This window comes from Lissotriton helveticus, chromosome 1_2 (assembly GCF_964261635.1).
Source record: "Lissotriton helveticus chromosome 1_2, aLisHel1.1, whole genome shotgun sequence".
NCBI lineage: Eukaryota > Metazoa > Chordata > Amphibia > Caudata > Salamandridae > Lissotriton > Lissotriton helveticus.
In genome coordinates, this window is record NC_136058.1 from 434,409,691 (window position 1) to 434,433,107 (window position 23,417).

At 48.3% G+C, this 23,417-nt stretch overlaps 2 pseudogenes; both read right to left on the reverse strand.

Annotated features, from left to right (window-relative positions):
- Positions 1-1,299: 1,299 nt before the first annotated feature.
- LOC144808006 (uncharacterized) lies at positions 1,300-2,602 on the reverse strand (annotated as a pseudogene).
- Positions 2,603-4,778: 2,176 nt separating this feature from the next.
- On the reverse strand, positions 4,779-6,203 carry LOC144805102 (uncharacterized; annotated as a pseudogene).
- Positions 6,204-23,417: the final 17,214 nt, after the last annotated feature.

Below are 23,417 nucleotides of genomic sequence, written 5' to 3' on the forward strand. Positions count from 1 at the left end.
CTTCAGGAAGAAGCTCAAGACCTGGCTGTTCGAGCAGTAACGGCACCCCACTCCTAGCGCCTTGAGACCCTACGGGTGAGTAGTGCGCTCTATAAATGTCTTGATTGATTGATTGATTGATGCTGCCCCCGGCCGTGTTTGTGTGTGCATCCTTTTACCGTTACCTTGTTGGGTCCAGACTACCCCCCTCCCCCAACAGCCTTTTTCCTTTTCTTCCCCCAATTTATAGTGCTCATGGTCCTGGCCCCCGGCTGAGCTCCATGCTGAGTTGTTCGCTAAAATCTGGTGTAAGCAACTCCCCTTTTAATGTTTTATTCCTTCACCACTGTTTACTTTGGTTACGGTACTTAGGATTAATTTCACATACATTAACGCATATTTTGAGATCGGCCACACTTTCACTACCCGCCACTGACGCCAACACAACCGCCTTGTCTGTGGTCACCTCTAGGCACCCAGCGCGGCCTCACTGAATGCTTTTAGCCTGCTACAAGGAGCCTTTACTTAAATGTTATGTCTGTTTTCTTTACCCCCACAGGTACAACTCGAGAGGAAACACCTCTTGCACATATAAGCACCATAGTGTGTGTGTTACACACAGGGCACTGACAAACTCATACAAACCCCTGTAATACCCTACACATATAAGGTCCTGAAGAAAGCCAGTAGAAGAAAATGCCTGGCTGAAACTAGTTGATCGCACAGGACGTCGGAGGCCTGAAGCCCACCGTGCACGTCCAAAAGCCTTTGTTTTTATTGACTGCCTGGGGCCCACCATTAAAACAGTCTTTGGGACCCCTAGGACAGTATTTTAAACCTCACTCAGAGCACACTCACAGCACCCTCACAAACAAAAAAAACCCGCTCCGCAGTAACCTGGCGTCGAATCGGGTGGCGATGATGAAGCATGCCACCAACTAGGTTGGTGGGTGAGGGCCTTCATAAAACCTAACGGTTTTCCACATACAACCACTTTAAATCAGAGCTAGTTCTAATGGATTACTACAGTCAGATTTCCAATTATTAAAACAGAAACCTCATGTATTCAAGATAAAATAACAATTATTTAAAAAAAAAAAATTTTTTTGCAAAGACTTTTATTAAGTACTTAAAAGTTTGCGATACATAGTTTTCAAGGAAGTGGTACCTCCCCCTTAGGGAAGGCAGTCCACTTTAACTTTTTAATCAATGTATTTAAACATTTTACAAGTCGTCAGTTTGAGGTTCAAGAATGTCTGCAGATAGCGTTTGCAGTTTTTAATGGGGCCACTTTAAAGAGTCTAGTGGGGTAGGGAGGTGTTACAGTTCTTCCCCTTCCTCACTTTTCTGCTTGTCCGTGGCTGCATAGTCTCTAAGCAAGCTGAGCACCATCCTTCTGCACCCTTCTCGGTTCACCACCTCTCCATTGGTCACCAGGCGGGTCCTGGCGAACAGGAGAATGTCTTTAATACAGCAAAGGAGCCTCCAGCACCCCTGGATAGCTTCCTCTGTGTGTGTCCCTGGAAACAGCCCGTACATCATGGACTGTTCAGTAATGTTCTCGTAGGGGATGAGGGCTAGCAGTTCTTGGCGTAAGACAGCCCGTAGTCTCTGGGCAAAGGGGCAGGCCCAGAAGAGATGGTGTGCAGATTCTTCTGCGGGGCATCCCCTTGGACAGTTCCTGTGCGGGCACAGGCCTCTGCTGTGCATGAAGGACCTTACTGGCAGGCCCCCCTTCACAGACATCCATGCTATGTCCTTGTGTCTGTTGGTCAGACTTGGGGAGGATACATTCCCCCACACGTGCGCTGCCGTTGCTGGGGCAGGTCGCTTACTAGTTCGGTGGTGTCCCTGGTCCTGATCAGTTTGCGGATTGTCCTGGGCTTCCAAAGGCAAGGAGTGACACAGTTCAGCCCAAATTCACCCACAAACTTTTCCACCTCCCTGTAGTACCATGGAAGGTCCCAGTTGAAAGTTACTGCATTTTCCCACTTATCCCATCCCAGCCGTCTCCACACCGGGAGGAGGAAAAAGCGGAAGACTTTGTAGGCAGAGTGGTCCTTGTTCATATTTAACAGAGTTATTCGGATGCAGCCACACACAAAGAAAGCCCTGAGGATTGTTGGGATGTCGGGGACTGCCTTCCCCCTTTGCGGTGCTCCTTGTGCATGACCGACCGTTTCACCCTGTCCATCTTTGAGTGCCAGACGAAGTGGAACACCATGCTGTTTATGGCCCGTGCTACGTTGGCCAGGAGTGGCCAGGCCTGTGTCACATATTGCAGCACGGGCAGGGCGTCGTTCCTGAGCACCAGAGCCTTCCCCTCAATGCTCAGGTTTCTCAGGCTCCAGAGACCCAGTTTCTGCTTCACCTTGGCCAGGTGTTCGTTCCAGCTCTTCGCTGCTGCCCCATGTCCTCCAAACCAGACGCCGAGGATCTTCATCAGTCCTGCCTCGATGGGGAAGGGGAGAGGCTCGTTGCAGAGGTCCCATCGCCCGAAGAGTTTGGCCTGCGACTTGTCCACGTTGATTCACACCCCTGATGCCTTTCCGAAGTCTGTGCACGCCTCCAGCAGGGATTTGGCTGATTCTCCATCCGCGCAGAAGAGGGTGACATCGTCCATGTACAGCGAACACTTGACCTCCTTCTTCGCATCGACGGGTGTCTGGATCCCTCTGATGTTTGGGTTCTTCCTGATGTACTCGGCAGGAAGTTCTATAACCAAAACAAACAGAGGTGGCGAGAGCGGGCAGCCTTGTCTTACCCCGGACCTGATAGGAAAGGGGTCTGTTTTACAACCATTTACAATGACTGAACTGAAGATGTCTTTATACATTACTTTAACGTAACCGCAGAAGCGCTCCCCCAGCCCAAACCCGCGCAGAACCCTCTCCATAAACTCATGGGAGACACGATCGAAAGCCTTCTCCTGATCTAGACAGACCAGGGCAGCCCGGATCTTGCGGCCCGTGATGTACTGGATCGTGTCCCTTATCAGTGCCAGGCTATCTGCGACCCTGCGCCCCGGGACCCCACAGGTCTGGTCTGGGTGTACTAACTCTCCCATGGCGCCCTTCAGTCTGTTCACTAGTGTCTTTGCAAGGATCTTGTAGTCTACATTCAGGAGAGAGATGGGATGCCAGTTCTTTAGGTCACGTCTCTTTCCTTCTTATGTTTATACAAGAGAGCAATCATTCCTTCCCTCAGAGTGCGGGGCATGATTCCCTCCCTCTCCATCTCCTCATACACCTGCAGGAGATCCGGTCCCACTAGGTCCCACAGTGAGGCATATAACTCGACTGGGAGACCGTCACTACCTGGTGTCTTTCCTGACTTGAAGGATTTCACTGCAAGGTGCAGCTCGTCCAAAGTCAGGGGGGCATTAAGGGTTTCTCTCACTGTTGGGGAAACAGTTCTTGGGATACCAGACAGAAACTTTTCTGCCTGGTCTCCCTCTGACCTCTTCTCTGAGTAGAGGTCCCCATAGAAATCTGTCACTCCCTTCCTAATGTCCTCCCTTGTGTCACAGAGGGTCCCCTCCTTATTGCGCAGTTGAACCAGAGGGGTTTGCGAAGAGTGGATTTTCTTAAAGAAGAAGGAGTTGCATTTCTCCCCCTTCTCCAAGTTCTCCACCTTGGAACGGAAAATGATCCTCCTGGATTTGTCGTGAAAGTGCTCGCTCAGCTCTTGCTTGACTTCTTCCAGGGGGCTCATGACGTCCCATCCCCGGAGTTGGAGGTCGTGCGGTTCTTGCAGCTCTTGCTGTAGTCTACTGAACTCCCTCTTTCTCCCCCTTTCAACCTGCCTGCCCACATTCTTGAAAAAATCCCGGAGCCTGCCCTTGACCCATTCCCACCATTTCCCTGTGGACTCGAATGTGTCTTTCAAGGCCTGCCACTGGGTGTATGTCTCCCTCAACACCTCCATCACACCCTCTTTCTCCAGCAGAGAGCTATTCAGTTTCCAAGTGCCTGGACCTGTCAGGAACTTGCCCGTCAGTTCCCCTTGGAAGTGGATAGCTCTGTGGTCAGAGAAATGAACTGTCCCCATTGAATGTTGCTTGAGCTTCACTGATTCAGAGGTGAAGATGAAGTCTATCCCGGAGCGCAAGGAGCCATCAGGGCGACTCCAGGTGAAGTTCCTGGCGTCCGCCCCCATGGTCCCAATGACGTCTGTCAGGGAGGCCTCCCCCACCATCTCTACCAGTAGTCTCGCAGCGTCATCCATCCGTCCTTCCCCAGCCCTGGCCCAACATCTGCCACCTGCTTCTAGAATACAGTTAAAATCCCCACCCATCAAAATTGTTCTAGAGGTGACCAACTGTGGCCTGAGGCGCTGAAACAGCTCCCGTCGCTCGCCTACGTCAGAAGGGGCGTACACGTTGATGAGTCTAACTGGCTCTCCTGCCCACGAACCGTCGACGACAAGAGCCCTGCCGCCCTCCAGCTCGGTGACTGAGTCCATCGTGAAATGCCTTCCTCTGACTAAGGTAGCCTCTCCCACAGACCTACTGCTGTTCCCCCCAGACCAAAAGGAAGGCCCTAGGGTCCACTGCTGCTCTAGGTGGGAGTATGACGTTGCAAAGGGGATGGAGCATTCCTGAATCATGTACACATCGCACTCCTGGCTGGCAAGAAAACTCAAAGTACTAGCCCATCTGCGCCTGTCTCTAATACTTCTGACATTTATGGAAAATAATGAAATAGCCATCATTAATTAGTTTTTAAGAGTAAACTTAATACTTAAAGACTAATTATCAAGTCAAGGCAATTGGTTGCAAAAACATTCGACAAGGCTACTTACGGGGCTGGTTGAGCCTCCTGTCGGGTCTCTTGTGCTGGGCTTTCCTGCTCGGCGGCTGTTGCTTGCTGTTGCACGATGGCTGCCCCACCTTCTTGGCTGGGCTCGTGGTCTGCCTCCTCTGGGGTGACGGGCAGGTCTTGCTCTTGGCCCTCGATGGTGGTCTCAACCTCTTCTACTCTTGTTGGCGATGGGGGTGGGGATGCTTCCATGGAGTTTGCCAGCACCCTCATCTCCCTCAGCACTTCTGTCACTTGCTTGAGTTGCTCATTCCAGGTGTCTTGTTCCGGCTGCATTTCTTCTTCTGGATCCTCGAGCGCGGAGTAGGAATTGTGGGTGCTCAAGGGTCTCTTGCTTGCTCCTTCAGAGTCCGTTGAGTGTCTCCTTTTCCTGCGCTCCTGTGTTGTCCAGGCACCTTCCTCCGGGGCCTCGGTGGCAGTTGGGGTGGGAGTCTCCATTAGCTCACTGTGCACACCGGGCTCAGGGATGGTATCGTTGGGTGTCTGTGTCTCTGGGACCTTGGCGGTGTCCTGCTTGGGCTTGGGCGCGTTCTGGTTGTGGCCCTTCCCTTTCCCGGTCCCCCTCTCCTGCCGCGGGGCTGGGACTGGATGCAGGGTCACTTCTGCCTCCTCCTCCTCTGGTTGGCTTCTCCACTGAGGTTGGGCAGCGTGGGCGTAGGATTTGGCTCTTTTTGGGCAGTCCTTAAAGAGATGGCCTACACCCCCACAGAGGTTGCATGGGGTTTTCTATTTGCAGGTTTTTGCTGTGTGGCCTTCTTTTTTGCAGTTCCTGCATATTTGCGCTGTGCAGTCTTTGCCAGTGTGGCCTGGTTTGCTGCACCTGTTGCATAGTTTGGGCTGCCCAGGGTAGTACAGGTATCCTGAGTCGCGCCCTAGAGAGAAACTGGAAGGGGGTGGCAAATTCCATCTGGGGCCAACGGGTCCTCCTTCAGCTTCACCATTGCTGTCCATTTACCATCCCAGATGCCATCACTGTCCAGGTTGCGGGAGGGAGCTTTAGTCACTGTGCAGTGGCGGCGTAGGAAGGTTGTCAGGTCTTGGACATTGACATGTGGGTTGTAGACATGCACGGTCATTCTCTTGACCTCCAGCACGAGCTGGCATTCCAGGTGGAAGTCAGAGAAGGGTTTCTCCTCCCGTCGTGACCAGCACATTTGCCAATACCTCCTGCAGATTTGTTCGGACATGAACGTCAGCAGGTAGGTGCCTTTGGGTGCATCCGTCATGATGCACCAGATTTCTGCTTCTGTGAACCCCATCTTAGTTACCAGCAGCTCAGTGAATATCTTCCTGCTTAGGTGTGGTGTGGTGTGGTGTGGTGTGGTGTGGTGTGGTGCCATCTGACTCCACCTTTCTCTGCAGCTTCACAGTGTTGTGGCACCATGGATTCAGAGGTCTGCTCATCCTGCTGCTCCGCTGTGCTGTGCCCAGGAGAAGAAGAAGGATTCCTCAAGGAGCTAGGGGGAGAACCAAGAAGATGCCTTCAAAACAAAGAGCACATCTTGCTGAACGATTCGAATCGGTGGTGGTCCCATCCTCTTAGGACTACCACAAGCACAGTTATGGTCACAAATACAGTCCCAATTAAAAGCCCCTGCAAAGCATTATGGGACGAGATTAGCAGTGGGAAGTGAATATTATAGTATCCAAATAATTCTACAAAGAGCTGCAGTTCACCTCCTCATCCCCAGATGTCCCTGATGAGGCAAATGCAATAGCATTTAAAATATTATACATCAAGCTGCAGTTCACCTCGTCGTCCCAAGATGTCCCTGATGAGGCAAATGCAATAGCATTTAAAATATTATACATCAAGCTGCAGTTCACATCGTCGTCCCTAGATGTCCCTGATGAGTAAAATTCAAAAACATTGAAACCCTTTCATGAATGCTAATAATGATGCTAATCTTATCCCATAATGCTTTGCAGGGGCTTTTCGTTGTATTTTTGCCCATAACTGTGCTTGGGGTGGTTTTAAGAGAATGGGACCACCACTGAATTACTGCTCATACCTACAGAAGATTTAACAGATGAATTGATGGAATATTTACCTGCAACCTGTGAAGTCATATATACTAATGGATGTATTAAACAAACTCTACAAGAAATGCCAATTGTAAAAAAATATATAATAAAGGAATACTTGTAACATCTAAGAAAAGTAACATGTTTATTTACTTTAATACAAAACTGCCTTAGGAAAAAAGTTACCATTCATTTACCTGTATAATAAAACTTACATATATATATATATATATATATATATATATATATATATATATATATATATATATATATATATATATATATATATATATATATATATATATATATACTATACACTTTCAATGTTTACAAACTACATTGCACAAAAAAAGAGATTAAATACATTGTTTTACAAATATTATACAGCATAAGATTTTAACTAGAACTATTTGAACACTGATTTATAAAGAATTTCATATTATACAATGTTTAGGCATTATGTCTTTGTACTGTATATATTTTTATAAAATGTAAATAATAGTAGAAAAAAAGGAAAAAAATGTTTTTTACTTACATATAAAACTACCTTAGAAAACAAACATCATTAAATATTAAATAGTGAATATAAAATACTAAAGTATAAAACCATTAATTTGACAACAAATCAGTAAAAAGCGGAAAATGATAGAATGTCAAGCTAGTAAAACATAAGTTACATATTTCATTAAAAGAATTCATTCGGAATAATACAAGGGAATGCAATATAAAGAATACAGAATCACACCAGTAGTAAGTGTAAATATAATAGTAAAAGGTTGACTAATTGAAGACAATACACCATAGTCATAAGTCAGTGAACTAACAGTACCCAAAGGTCAATACAATATAATGAACAAAATAATCTAAGAAGTAAGGTTAGCAAGCAGATTTAAAAAATAAATTATACTTGTTACTGGAAAACCTTTCCTCCATAACTTATTTTATTCTGTCTACAAAAGTTAAACAAAACTTCCAATAAATCATGCACTTTCAATGTTTAAGAGCTACACTGCAAAAACAAAAGTCAAAATTTTAAGAGGAGACAAATACACAGTTGTACAAATGTTATACGATAATGTTTTGAAATATATTGGATAAATGTAGCTTTATAATAAGTATCACATTTTACAATAGTTTGTATTAAAAAAATATTGTTTTGAAAGAATCACAAACAATCCTGCATATATTCTTTTAAGCCATTGCAAATGTCTTAACAGTACAACAAAATAACATTACTTATGCAAGTTAATAAAAGAAATTACAAAATTTAAAGCGTAATTAATTTTGTTTTTTGATAATACAAGTAGGCAACCATTATATAAAAATTAAAATGATGATATTGTATACAGCACATACCAATAACATTGAAAGAATATTCTTTAGTAAAAATGACACCACTTAACACAAAAATATAGAGAGACTGATTGACATTGCCAGTGCTTGTTTAAAACAATGTTTTTCCAGAATTAAAAGTTATACAAACAACATGACGCAAACAAGTTGTTACAGGAACAATCAAGTTGATCAGTTTCCATGTTACCACTCCTGTGAAAGGTGCATCATTGTGGAACTATGAGGTACTCTATCATCAATGTGAACAAAGTTGTGTTCATAATAACGCACTGCATACCCATGAGGGTCTGAATAATGTGTAACCATAGAGACACTGTTGACTGTTGACTGTTGAGAGGTACCAGAGCGTCTATTCTGCTCACTTTGGAGCCATAACTGACCTTTGAACCCCTGCCATCCATATGACCTCCTGTCTCTCCCTTTTTAGGTCTTGCCTAGGCAGCGCGCACGCGCAGCTCTAGTAAAAATTACCTCTTGGAATCGCTCTTGACTTCCGGCCTATTGCTTGCTGTTATGTGCATCGGCTCGAAAGTGCTCGTGCACCACTCGCGGGACTTCCGGCCTATGGTTTGCTGTAATGAGCAGCGTCTCGCAAGCATACGCGCACCACTCGCGGGACGCTGTAGCTGTATTCGTGGCCGGGCTTGTTTTAAATCAAATACGTGAATTGTTCCCACTTTGCTGTGCCCTTCTTGTCTACATGTGTAAGTGCATGCATTCCTCAAGCTAGGGAGGGCAGGCGTGTCCCTTCTCAGTCTTGCTTGCTTACACCAGCTGTCACAATGGAGATCACCGGTCAGTATTTAGGGCTGGCTAATCTTCACACTTCGGCAACACTGACCGATATATACCAGTCGGTACCTGTTGAAACACCAAGTGTCCACAGATGCTGGAAGGCTGCCGTGCTTTGCCGTCCATTGACTCTCTCAAAGATGACCTGTCCTGACCAGGGAGTTACTTTTGTCCAGTGTGAGTGGTGTGTGTGCTGAAGGTCTTGTTATGGGTGTTGGGATACGCGTGACCTATCTGTGGGAGACTGCAGCAAAGAATACAGGGGCATATTATGAAGGACAGGCGATACATTATCGCCGCTTTTATCGGCAGGAAACTGCCGATAACGTGGCGATAATGGCCTTGATAATATGCTCTATGAATTCCAATCGAAGCCCATGTTAGATGTGTTCACATCTAACATGGGCTTCGATTGGAATTCATAGAGCATATTATCAAGGCCATTATCGCCGCTTTAGCTGTAGTTTCCTGCCGATAAAAGCGGCGATAATGTATCGCCTGTCCTTGATAATATGCCCCACAGTTTTGTCCCGGGAGCTGGGCGCTCTGTGAGCAGAAAACGAAGTCCCCTGACAACATGAAACCTCTTTTATCCAGACTCTGTTCAGATTACGCACAATTTGTTTTATTTTCTGACGTGTAAATGGCACAGTTGGGATGCCCTGACTTTGTACCCGTGTTTGTTCTTCAGTGTAGCACAACTTGGCAGGCGTAAAGTTCAAAAGAAAGAGCCAACTTTTGCCATTGCAAATGGTACATGTAGAGGGTGGCTTGGCAGGTGGTAAATATTGTCCAGGTGCTCCAGTGTGTTTTTTTGTTTTTTTGTATCTGGGAGAAGTGGAGGCTGGGAGATAAGCTCTTTGCTCCGAAGCCCTCATTTTGGTCATGTGGAGATGAGTGGATTGGAGTCTAGATGCCCTTCGGCAGTCTTCAGTGTGGCCGCTCCACTCACTGCCTTTCTGTGTAGCCCACACATGGGTGCATGGTAATGAACCCTATCTCCATAGGCAGACCATGCAGTATGTGCCCCAGTTTTTGTGTCTCTTTTAATTTCTGGAACTGGGTTCTTTAGATATATATTGGCGACCCAGTTAGCTTGTGTCGTAGGTGACTGCCTAGTACTCTCATACGGCTGCACCACTCCTATGTAAACCTTCATCTGGGTGATTGCACCATAAAGGCAGAAACAAACATGGTCCTTCATAACATCAAACATAGAATTCTGTTTTTGATTGCATTTTTTTTCTGTCTCTTGTTCCAACTAGTTTCTGTGAAGTGCCATTTCAGCTGCCTGCAGTTTAAGTGCTGGGTTAAGTGTGGTCTCCTTAACAAATGATAAAATGCCTGTGAGCACTGACAGCATTGGCATTTGTAAAACATCACTAGTAAAACAACCACGAGTTGCTGTTTTTACACTGCACATTTTTATTGCAAGCACACGGGGGCAATGTTTATCATTTGCTTTCAGTTTGTGACACATGCTTCCAATAAAACTAAGAGTTCCACCTTCTTGAAAGGCTAGCAGCATGGGTTTTGCAAATGCTTGCTTGATCTTGTTATTAGCTCCTGTTGGTAAGAACTCCTGCAGCAAGCTAGAGCCTCAAAGCATGAATCGATCAATTATTTGTAGACGTGCAATGAAGTCTGTGCTGGCCAGCCTGTGGCATGTTTATGCAGTCTCGAGGGGGTGCTTTTCCTATAGTCCCCACTTTGTTTCTGGAACTCAGAGTTTGTTGCTTCGGCCTGCATGGGGGCGCTCTCAGGGGGCGCTGTCCCCACCCCAGATGACCCCTAAATGTACATCATTCAAGGTGATCAGTAAAAGGCGTTGTTGATGAGCTGGTGTCTGAAGGGTGTGATCCTAACCTTGGCTTCTCCACTTGACCACGATTGCATGAACATGTGACACGAATGTCTCGTCCTGCAACTCTCGCTCTCTACCTGGGAGCACCGGCAGCACACTGAACCTCAACATCAAGAGTATCTGTTTGGACCAGCCACGCCTAGAAGTGTCTCCCTCGCCTTATATTGTACTAGTCTCACTATTCACCATCTGGTGAAGTGAGACCACGAGAGCTGTCTCGTCTGCTACAATGATAACCTTTATGAAGCGCTGCGCCGGCGTCTAGGCGCTGTTCATCGGGTGAGGTGCATGCTAGGTGGAGGCCACGATCATGAAAGGCTTCTGCTGTGTCTTAAGAGGTTGGCGGGATGCTGCTTGCTTGCGCTGCCGCAGTCCACAGGTGACCGGCCACTTCGACATGTACAGTGGGGTTGTAGGTGGTGGTGCTGTGCGGTGCATCCTGCTTTGTCCTTCCACACCGGCTGCTTTTGAGTGGAGTGGGAGTTGTAGTCCGTGTGTGCTGTGCGGTGCATCCTGCTTTTTCCTTCTACACCGGCTGCTTTTGAGTGGAGTGGGAGTTGTAGTCCGTGTGTGCTGTGCGGTGCATCCTGCTTTTTCCTTCCACACCGGCTGCTTTTGAGTGGAGTGGGAGTTGTAGGCCGTGTGTGCTGTGCCATGCATCCTGCTTTTTCCTTCCACACCGGCTGCTTTTGAGTGGAGTGGGAGTTGTAGTCCGTGTGTGCTGTGCGGTGCATCCTGCTTTTTCCTTCCACACCGGCTGCTTTTGAGTGGAGTGGGAGTTGTAATCCATGTGTGCTGTGCAGTGCATCCTGCTTTTTCCTTCCACACCGGCTGCTTTTGAGTGGAGTGGGAGTTGTAGTCCATGTGTGCTGTGCTGTGCATCCTGCTTTTTCTTTCCACACCGGCTGCTTTTGAGTGGAGTGGGAGTTGTAGTCCGTGTGTGCTGTGCGGTGCATCCTGCTTTTTCCTTTCACACCGGCTGCTTTTGAGTGGAGTGGGAGTTGTAGTCCTGTGTGCTGTGCGGTGCATCCTGTTTTTACCTTCCACACCGGCTGCTTTTGAGTGGAGTGGGAGTTGTAGGCCGTGTGTGCTGTGCGGTGCATCCTGCTTTTTCCTTCCACACCGGCTGCTTTTGAGTGGAGTGGGAGTTGTAGTCCGTGTGTGCTGTGCGGTGCATCCTGCTTTTTCCTTCCACACCGGCTGCTTTTGAGTGGAGTGGGAGTTGTAGGCCGTGTGTGCTGTGCAGTGCATCCTGCTTTTTTCTTTCCACACCGGCTGCTTTTGAGTGGAGTGGGAGTTGTAGGCTGTGTGTGCTGTGCAGTGCATCCTGCTTTTTCCTTCCACACCGGCTGATTTTGAGAGGAGTGGGAGTTGTAGGCTGTGTGTGCTGTGCGGTGCATCCTGCTTTTTCCTTCCACACCGGCTGCTTTTGAGTGGAGTGGGAGTTGTCGTCCGTGTGTGCTGTGTGGTGCATCCTGCTTTTTCCTTCCACACCGGCTGTTTTTGAGTGGAGTGGGAGTTGTAGGTTGTGTGTGCTGTGCGGTGCATCCTGCTTTTTCCTTCCACACCGGCTGCTTTTGAGTGGAGTGGGAGTTGTAGTCCGTGTGTGCTGTGCGGCGCATCCTGCTTTTTCCTTTCAAAGTTCAAAAAAAAAATCTTTATTTCGGTAAAATTTACCATAAAAGACCATCATATAAAACAATTCATGTAAATGATTTATGCAGTGAATTATAAAATTCATAAAAACGATACTAAAAAGAAATCCATATATAGTAAAGACAGATCCGTACTCAGTCTATGTTTTGAGGTATTTCCTTCTGATGGACCAAAGGGCGCCCAAGTACTTGGCCATAGTGAACACGATATGGTCTGACAAATCAGTTTTTAGGACTCTAAAGGCGGGCAGGCACTTCTTGAATCCCAGATTCCTACATAGGGGGATAATCCAGTGCCTACGAATCCCATGATAAACTGGACAGAAAAAGAGGATATGGAGCTCACTTTCGTCCGAATTTCTGCATGCTGGGCAGGTACTACTTGGATCCTGGCTCCATTTGGTTGTAAAAGTTCTAATGGGGAGAGAGCCATGTCTCCACTGGAGATATAATTTTCTCAGTACAAAAGGATAAATTTTATCTAGAGTAGGTTCCATGTTGTAATTCACCTTATGAGAGAAAAAGAAAGCTGTCAAGGACCCGAGATGTTGGTGGTTGAGTATCAGGGAAAGTTTGCATTCTCGGTATGTCCTGGCTAGATCCTTTTTAGAGAGGATGTGGCACTTGTTCTGGGGGTCAGACCACATAGTTGAGAGACCTAAGGCCTCCAGTTCTAATTTAATAAAATTAAGCCATTTGATTTTTCCAGCGCCTGGAGTGGCAAGAACCTCCCGGAGTCCTTCCCTGTAACTGGCCAATTCTGGAGTTGTCCATATTCTACGCCAGAAGGCCAGTGGGCGTAGAGCCAGGTCCTCATCAAGCGGGCATAGGTCTAAGTCCATCCTCAGGGGGACAAGGGGGGTGCTCGGTGGTAGCCCCACAAGGTTACGAATAAATTTATTTTCCACCTTCAGCAACTTTGATGTATTCTCATGGCCCCAGAGTTCAGATCCATAGATGACAGCCCCCTTGGCCTGGGATTTGTAGATCTGTAGTGGGGGGCCGATCGGCCTAATTGTGGATTTGTTGTTTGCCAAGAGCTTCATTATGCCTCCCGAATGCTGGGTCAATTTCAGTGCAGCTTTCTCCAGGTGAGAGCTCCAGGTAAATTTATCATTCAATACAATTCCCAGGTATTCAAAGGTTTTTACCCTTTCCAGCTTGGTATGTGCGATGCTTGGACTGAAGTGGAATTTCTGTGGGGGGTTGAGGACCATGAATTTCGTCTTGGTGGCGTTGATTTCTAGACCATGGGCCTCACAGAAGTCCACAAAGCCATCCAGGATACGCTGGATGCCTTTTGCCGACTTGGATAAAAGCAGTGTGTCGTCGGCAAACATGATGGCTGCTACCCTCTCAGCAGCCAATTTTGGGGCGTCAGAGTTGGATACACCCGCTAAATGGGAGATTACCCCGTTGACATAGAGGCAGAACAGGGTTGGTGCAAGCACACAACCCTGCCTTACCCCCCTGCCAACGGGGAACTTCTCAGACAATTCTCCCATCCTGCCGCATCTAACCTGGGCATAGCTACTAGTGTGGAGGCGTATTATCATATTCAAGAGGCCTTCGGGGACCCCCAGTTTATCAAGGACCTCCCACAACTTGTTCCTCGGGACCAGGTCGAACGCTGCCCTCAGGTCTACAAATACAGTATAGAGACTGCCACCCTCCAACTGTACTGTTTTCCAGTGTATCATAGCGAAACGAAAGACCTGGTCCACTGTGGAGACCTTCTCCCTGAAGCCTGCTTGAAAAGGGCTAAGGATGTTGAAGTCCCTGATCCACTCATGTAGGCGATTTAACAAGAGCTTGGAAAAGAGTTTCTGGGAAACATCAATTAGGCTTATGGGCCTATAGTTTGCAGGAAGGAGGGGAGACCCCTTTTTAAAAATTGGCACTATTTCTGCCCCTGACCAGGTGGAAGGGATTGGCAAACCTTTCAGAATAGAATTGAATAATACCCCGAAGTAGGGAGCCCAGACTTTAGGTTCGTGCTTGTAGAGATCGCCTGGGAGCCTGTCTAGGCCCGGCGCCTTTCCTGCAGACAGGGAGAAAATTGCCAGGGTGACTTCTTCTATACTAAAACCATCCATATCAGTTAGACTATTTTTGATTTTAGGGGACTCTCCAACAAGTTCACTTCTTCCACTATCACTGCTATGTGGATGGTATAGGTTTTTAAAATGTTCCTCCCAAGCAGATGGTGCTATACAGGCCTCGACTGCTGCAAGTGGTTCGGCCGAGCCGTGCCTGACGATTTGCCAGAAGGTCCGTGAATCTTGGCAAGCAAGGGCAGCTGTTATTTTTGTCCAATTCTCCTCGTCCCAGTCTATTTTTGCAGTGTGGATGGCAGATTTATAGGCAACTCGTCTCTCCCTAATTATGTTCGGAGTATCTCGTGCTTTCAGTGATTCCAACAATAGGGTTTTTGCTTCCCTGCAAGAGGCATTGAACCAGGTCACTCTTCTCTGATTGTGCTTGCAAGGCCTGGCAACTGGGTTCAGTACCTCTGCAAGATTGGTACATAGCTCCGAATGGATATTAGTGAGATCGGCCAATTGTGCCTGAGTACCCAAGCTACCCCTGATTTTGGTCTCTGATTTGCTGGCTGGAAGGTTCATGCAGCACTCTACTTTTTCCAGGGCGGGGGCGACTAGTGCATAGAGTCTCTCAATATTATTGTAGTTTTCCAGCAATTTGGTCCATTTTATTCTACGCCTATTGCTGGTTAGCACTAAGTCGGACTGTGATGTTGCATTAGGGTCTACCTTGTCTGATTGTCGATACGGGATCTCAAATTTTAATGAAAGCAGGTTGTGATCACTATCATATCTGGTGATGACTTTAAAGTCTTTCACCCTTCTCCAATCCCTGGTTGAAACCATTATATAATCGATCCTTGACTCGTAGCCCGACCTATTAAAGGTGTTTTTAGGCGGGATGTCACCCTCCGTCCGGCCGTTGCACGCCCTCAGAGAGTGACTGAGAGTGAGGGACATTATCTGGACAGCAAGAGGGGAACATGCCTTAGTCACTGGATCTGTCAGGGTAGGAATGTCCCATAGGTCATCCTCCTCGGTGGATATGCCTTCCATATAGACAGGGAGTGGTTCATATTGTTTGTTAAAATCACCGCCTATGATTAGAGGGGAAGAAAAATTGTGTATATCGAGAAACTGTGCTAAATCTTCCACTGGGCCCGATGTTGCAGCAACCCCCACTGGTCTTGAATAAAAGTTAATCAATACAAGCTTCCCTCCACATGGCCAATCAAGGGAGACACACTGGAAGTCACAGGAATTGGTTTCCAGATATGTGGCCCTACAGGCCAAATGGGACCCAACCCAGGTCGAAAGTCCTCCTGAGGGGCGGCCCTTTCCTCCCCATTTCGCTTCAGTGTTAAAGATAGCGAATCCCTGGCGGCTGAATTGTTCTCTCGCCCATGTCTCTTGTAAGAGACATATGTCATAGCCCTCTACTAGGTCTGTCCAGTCAGGGGTATCTACTTTGTTAGCTAACCCTGCCACATTCCAGGACAGAATGGAAATTATGCCATGAGCCTCTAGTGTGCTTCCAGTACCTGGTATTACGAGGCGTTCTAGAGCTACAGATTTCCCACACTGGTTGGGTGGGGGGGCGTCCAAAAGGGCACTGTTTGTTTCGAGGCTGTGTTGAATGAGGGGGATTGTGTTCCAGCCTCAAGTTGGAATCAGTAGTTACGCCCTTGGGTGGGCATATAATTTGCCTACCTGCCTCTACTCTGGGATCATTTGTCACTATGTGGGCTGGTGTTACTAGGAGAGATTGACCAACCATGTGTATATTTAGTATACTAGTTGTTGGTGCAATGCCCGTAGACTGAATACGGGCACAGTTTGGAGTGGGTAAGGGGGGTACAGTAGTTGTTGAGTGTGGAAGTCAGTCCACTTCCTCGAGACATCCGTATCTATTGGAAGTCGGGACCCCGTTCCATCCTCCGAGTGTATCTGCCCACCAATTGCTTTGTACTCCCCATGTATGGTTCCTCGCCTGCATCCTACTCCAATTCCCCCCCTGAGCTGGAGGGGCACATGGTGGATAGAAAAAAGTGAGTGGTCTTGCTGTTATTGATGCAGTTGAACTATGGTTGATCCATGAGTAAATGGCGTGAGCAGTGTTAGAATCCTCAAAGGAGATAATTACACAGTCTCCGCAGATGGTCTTTTGTGTGGTCCCTACCCAAGGTACCCTCCGTACCATAAGGATTTTGCTCCTTAGGTGGTTGGGTATTGGTTTATTAGCATCCAACCAGTGGGTCACCTTATTCTTTAGAGAGGCAAAGTTTTCCTGCTGGTTGTACATCAGTTCGGTTACCCCAGTCAGCACCACAACATAGGGGCTAACCTCAGGGGGAAGATCTACAAATCCCCTTGATCGAATGAAACTGGTGCTGGCTCTCTGCGATGTTGGAGGATTTGGATTCTGGCCATTTTGCCTCGAATTTAGAAGGTCAGTCGAGACAGGTGCTCTTTGGCCAGATGTGGCTAGGGGAGGTGGCGGGAGGGATGCAGCCCCCAATTGCATGGTCTTTGACATTACCCTGCTAGGTGGATTGTGGGTTTCTACCTTGGTTCGTGGTTTGGGTATTGGTTTGACCTTGGGTGTAACAGTGGAAATATTAAGGGAAGAGGATACAGCAGGTGGAAGTGTGTTAATAGTTCCTGATGACTTGGCCTTGGGAAGAGGCCGTAAGTTCACAGCAGCTTGAACAGTGGGATCAGGAAGTACTGCTGGCAGCAGGGGTCCGTTTGAGCATGTAAGTTTGGGATTCTGCATGGTGATGGTTGCCAGATTTAGTATACTTTTTTCAATTTCCAATAGCTGTGTTTCTATATGTGTGAATCTCTTTTCTAGTGGGGAAAGTAGTTTCTTTAGTGTTTCCCAAACAATAGTGAGAAATTCAACATCCTTCCCTTTAATAGTACATAGTGGGGTTCCTGCAGTATCACTTCCTATGGTAAGATCGTTATTTTCTTGAATGACTACTGTATGACGGGGAGTATTTTCTGGGCTTATTACCAGAGGAGAGGATTTTGGTATTGGCAATTTAGCAAAGGGAGATACCTTTGTTGGTAGCTGCGCCTTCACCACTTTGGCCTTTTTTCTTGAGTATGCCGAGGTAGGGTTACGCTTCCTTTTATTATATGGGTGCTTTTGTGTTTTAGGTATACTACCTACTTTCTCCTGTGTAACGGGGATAGATTCGACTTTAGAGGGTAAACCCTCCTCAGTTCCCTTCTTTTGTTCTACAATCGCACCCAAATGAGAATTTGTAGGGGAAATGGGATTTTGTGGTAGATTCCCCTGCGGAGGAGATGTACTACCTGCTTGTATAGCATGGATATCGGCGTTTGTAACAATCAGGATGGGTGTGGGGGCTGTCGGGCGCTCTGGTGTTTTCACCCAGGCAATAGGGCCAAGAGAAGATTTTTTTGCGGCAGTTAACTCAACTGACAGTCTTCTAGCAGCATCGAGTTCTAGTGAAACCCTGTGTTGCATCTTAGTTATTTCGTTATCGATGGCAGTGTGGGTCCTTGTGATGAAATCATCCAAGGTACCATTTTTTAGCTTAGATTTGGCTGCTCTGTCTCTAAACTCACGGGTTGCCATGCTGAATTCAAATAGAAGAGTGTAGTTGAGGATCAAATGGGGTGGCCCAGCCCAGTCTCTAACTGCCTCTAACGGCCCGCTCTTAGCCCGGTCTTCGCCCCGAGCTGCGTCCCGCGCTGCGGGAGTGTGGTACTATGATATAGTGGGCGTGTTGGGCGGGGAGAGCGGACCGGATGGTGTATCCGTGGTCTCGCAGGGACTCCTGGTAGTTGGAGTCCCTGCACACTCGCAGCCCCGCCTAGCCTTCTCGCCCTTACCTCCGCCTTCAGGGATTGGGTCCGGGTGAACGCTGGAAAACGCACTCCCGTGCGAAGCGGCACCCGCAAAGCGGGTGCGGCGAGCAGATGGAGCCGAATCTGCCCTCTGTGTCCTCAGTACCCTCAGCGCGTGTTAGGTGAACCTCTGCTGCAAGGAATAAGTGTCCCAACTGTTGATGTAGAGAGACGCCTTTTACAGCCTCAGGTGAGCGGGGGGCGTGTTGGGCGGGGAGAGCGGACCGGATGGTGTATCCGTGGTCTCGCAGGGACTCCTGGTAGTTGGAGTCCCTGCACACTCGCAGCCCCGCCTAGCCTTCTCGCCCTTACCTCCGCCTTCAGGGATTGGGTCCAGGTGAACGCTGGAAAACGCACTCCCGTGCGAAGCGGCACCCGCGAGCAGTTGGAGCCGAATCTGCCCTCTGTGTCCTCAGTACCCTCAGCGCGTGTTAGGTGAACCTCTGCTGCAAGGAATAAGTGTCCCACACAGCCTGCACCAGCCCAAGAACGGTTTGTCAGGAATTGTCAGGGTTCCTGCCCGGAGTGGAGATTAAAATTGCCAATAGTCGCTCTTCTTTCCGTCCGGGTGGATGCCCGCTCGCTAATGCTCTCCTCTCTGCTTTCCTTTCACACCGGCTGCTTTTGAGTGGAGTGGTAGTTGTAGTCCTGTGTGCTGTGCGGTGCATCCTGCTTTTTCCTTCCACACCGGCTGTTTTTGAGTGGAGGGGGTGTTGAAAGCCTCGTAGCTACCTGCTGGTGTCCCTTCTATCCACCTGGCCCACCCCCTCCCATGCATACTGTTTGCACTACGCGCCTGCACCACTGAAATCCTTGCACTGCCCCAACCTGCCCGCCACTGCCAGGGCGTCGAGCTCTGGTGTCCGTTGCAGGGCAGAAAGGCAAATTCCTCTTCTTGCCACTACATCTTCACTGGATGGGGCTTGGAATAAACCAGATCCTTCTCTGCACCCCTCTTCTCAGTCAGTCATCTATTAAACTTTACTCCTCCCAGAGCAGGCTCTGCTATCCACCCCTGCTAGGGGAGCTCCTGTTGCTCCGGGGTGGACCTTACAAAGCATGTTAACAAATTGCTGTAATTAGTGCATGCCTTCGGGTCCCTCACCTCTGTCCTGAGTAGACTCGGCCTTGGATGCTGTATCCTGTCCTTGCCGTTGGGTGGACAGAGTAGAGAATGTACCGTCTGTAGCCTGTCCCTGTAGAGGGTGCTTCACGCCTGTGTGGCCCAGTACAGCTTTACTGGCTGCCTGTAGTTAGTGTATGACATGGGTTAGTGGAGTTGTTTTTTTTCTTTACTCCTGGGGGGAGTAAACCGGAGCAATGAAATTCTGACATTTCCATTTCACTTATAATTGGTGATCATAACTAACTCACTCTCAATAACTCACTCACTAACTCTCTCACTCTCACTAACTAAATCTAACACTCTCTCACTAACTATCGGGAGGTGACAAGAGGTGGATGGGCACAGGGCGGGCGGCGGTGGGGTCCCGGACTGCGGGGTCAAGGGAAGTAATGCTGGGAGGCAGGTTGGAAAGACGGATCGGTGGACATAAGTCAGGAGGGGGAAGGTCTACGTCTAGACGTTAAGTGCGGTTTAAAGGGATCGGGATGGTCTTGGTTGCGGCTACACGTTGAGGGAACGTCATTTGATTAGGAGGGCGATGCCAACTCTTAAATATAATAACCGGAAGGTAGATAAGGAAGGTGCGGAGTGACTATGGGATGCGCAAGAACGTACATGCAGGGATATCGAAAAAGGGCGCCAAGCGGGTAGCCATGGAGGAGGCATAATGGGGGTCAGATTGCGGGGTAAAGGAGGGATGAATGGGGTTGGGGGAGAGGGCCGTCCAGGAGAAAGAATGTAGGAAGATAGGGTTATGGGCGCGGGCGAGAGACGTACAGTTAGGCGCCATTCGGAGAATAGGCCTCCGATGCAAAGGGAGCAGAATTAAGAAGAGCTATACATGTGTAGCATCAGCATATCGTTTGCTTGGCACGCGTGGCGAATAGGCACTAAAGGTATACTGCAGGAATTAGGCATAGATTGTGTAGCATGGAACTTGGTCGCCTTTGGGGGGTCCTAGCAGAGTGAACGAGAAAAAGTTTCACTTTGCCATGGAGGGATAACGATATGAAATTCAGGTGGGTTTGGGCTGCGGGGGGGGGGGGGGGGTTGGGGGAGAGGGGGGGCAGGGTGCAAAAGGAACAGGGGGCGGGGGGACGGTAAGGGCGCCACAAGGTAGGGGTCGGGATGGGGCTCCAACGCAGGCAGACAGGGATGACACAGCGTAGGGGGTTAGTGACAGGAGGGAGGGAATCAGCAAAGGAAAGGAATTTGTAAGATGAGGAGAGCAGGGAGGGCCGCCGATGGTAAGGCGATTTGGGGTAGAGGGGGGGGGGGCGGAGCCTGCTCCACCAGGCATGGCAGGGAGCGGCAGATAAGGGGGCTGGGGGAGGAGAGGGTGAAGGGTGCAGGGAGCTTGGCGTAGTGGCGGCCAGGAGTAGTCGAATAAGGAGGCAAAGGTCAGCACAACATGGATACATATGGCTACAGAACAAGTCGAGAGAGTGAAGGTCCCAGTCCTGGCATCGGCGAGGAAGAGCGCGATGAGCGAAAATTAAAATCCGAAGCATTGTAACCAGGAAGAGTGTGTGAGGGCATTTAGGACAATGGCACGAGCAATGTGCCCACGGGGCGGGGGAACACAGATCGGCAGTTAAAGTGAGCATAATAGTGGATAGAGAAGGGAGGGTAGCAAGGCACACCGCTGGCGTTTCAACGCTTCATTGCTCTACTAGGGTCTCGTTCCGGCACAAGCTAGGACTGGGGCCCAGACGGTGTAATGTCTAAAGGATCACTTCAGAGTTGGCAGTATAGGAAAGGGAGGTTCAGAGGGCGTGTACACCCTATGGGTAACGTGGATGTGCTGGTGAAATACAACGCGACTGGGCAAATTGAACGAAACTCCTTACGAATTAATAAACTATCTAAGACCGTTCACTCTATACCCTTCACATGTCGGATGGTGTTCAACGCGTGCTGCTGGACACAACTGATACGCTGGCTGCCAATAGTATTTCGTGTTAACTTTTGGATACATTATTGCTGTAGATCCTCAGTAACATTTGTTATGGTGTCTTAAGAGTTGATGTTTGGGTTTGAATGCTCTTTGTAGCATTACGTACGGTTCATGCATTTTAATTTAAAAATGGTATTCACCATGGGATCCAAAAGTTAATAATGGGGTTATGTTATCTAGTTATATAAATGCCAAACTTCAGCAGATGTTACATTTTATGTTTCTGGGCTGTAATGTTAGAAAGGTCATTCAGTCACTGCGGGTCACCAACGTCAGCGAGTCCCTGTCTGTGAAACACACTCAGACCCCAGGGGGGCCCAGGGGCTGGTCTTAAAGTTCAGGGGCTGGTCCTTGTAATAGGATCTGTTTGAAGACCGAAGTTGACAAGAGGGATGTCCCCTCTGACCCATCAGAGCTCTTACATGCTGTGGGTGTCACAAATATGATAATAGGAGGAGACTGGGTTGAAATGCTGAGCCGTTGTCATACCTTTGCCCCTCGGCCACCATCGTCTCAACGTCAGTACCACCTCCTCTATAAAAGAGGCCTGACAGGAATGCAGTCTGAGGGGTCAGAGGGCAATCAGAGTTTACAGGGCCATAGTTGTATCAAGGAGGGGTGTTTACCTCCAAGCCCTGGGGCCTCCGTACTCTGGGCCCCCAAACTAGGGACCAGGCCCCCCTTTTAACACTTGACTCAGAATAACAAGACAGGGCAGCCGAAAGCTGACATGTATGAAAGGAACACAGGAGGATATTAAACTGCACCCTGACCCATCAGTGCACACTTTTACATGTATGAAAGGAACACAGGAGGATAATAAACTGCACCCTGACCCATCAGTGCACACTTTTACATGTATGAAAGGAACACAGGAGGATATTAAACTGCACCTTGACCCCATCAGTGCACACTTTTACATGTATGAAAGGAACACGGGAGGATAATAAACTGCACCCTGACCCATCAGTGCACACTTTTACATGTATGAAAGGAACACAGGAGGATATTAAACTGCACCTTGACCCCATCAGTGCACACTTTTACATGTATGAAAGGAACACGGGAGGATAATAAACTGCACCCTGACCCATCAGTGCACACTTTTACTTGTATGAAAGGAACACGGGAGGATATGAAACTGCACCCTGGAGTGAAGTGGAGAAGTGTGGCTCAATGGTTAGAGCGGCAGACCCTGATGCAGAGGTCTAGCTTGGGACCAGGGTTCAATTCCCCGCCTCGGTGGGTCTTGGGCTCAAAATTCCACGGACCTGATAATTCTTGCCTCAGTGCCTATTCCAATCATGGAGTCCCACTCTGCAACTCTGGGCAATAGCTTGCTTAATCTCCACAACGGCCCCCACAACACTAAGGATGCTTGGCCTCCACCTTGGGGGTGCCCAGGAGTGGACACCTCACAGGGAAAGCCAGGATGGGTTCCACAGCGGTATTCGTACAAGCGCCTTGAGACCCTTGCGGGTGAGTAGTGCGCTATACAAGTATCAATTTACATTACATTTACATTTACACCCTGACCTTATCAGTGCACACTTTTACATGTATGAAGGGAACACAGGAAGATATTAAACTGCACCCTGACCCCATCAGTGCACACTTTTACATGTATGAAAGGAACACAGGAGGACATTAAACTGCACCCTGACCCCATCAGTGCACACTTTTACATGTATGAAAGGAACACAGGAGGATATGAAACTGCACCCTGACCCCATCAGTGCACACTTTTATATGTATGAAAGGAACACAGGAGGATATGACACTGCACCCTGACCCCATCAGTGCACACTTTTACATGTATGAAAGGAACACAGGAGGACATTAAACTGCACCCTGACCCCATCAGTGCACAGTTTTATATGTATGAAAGGAACACAGGGGGATATTAAACTGCACCCTGACCC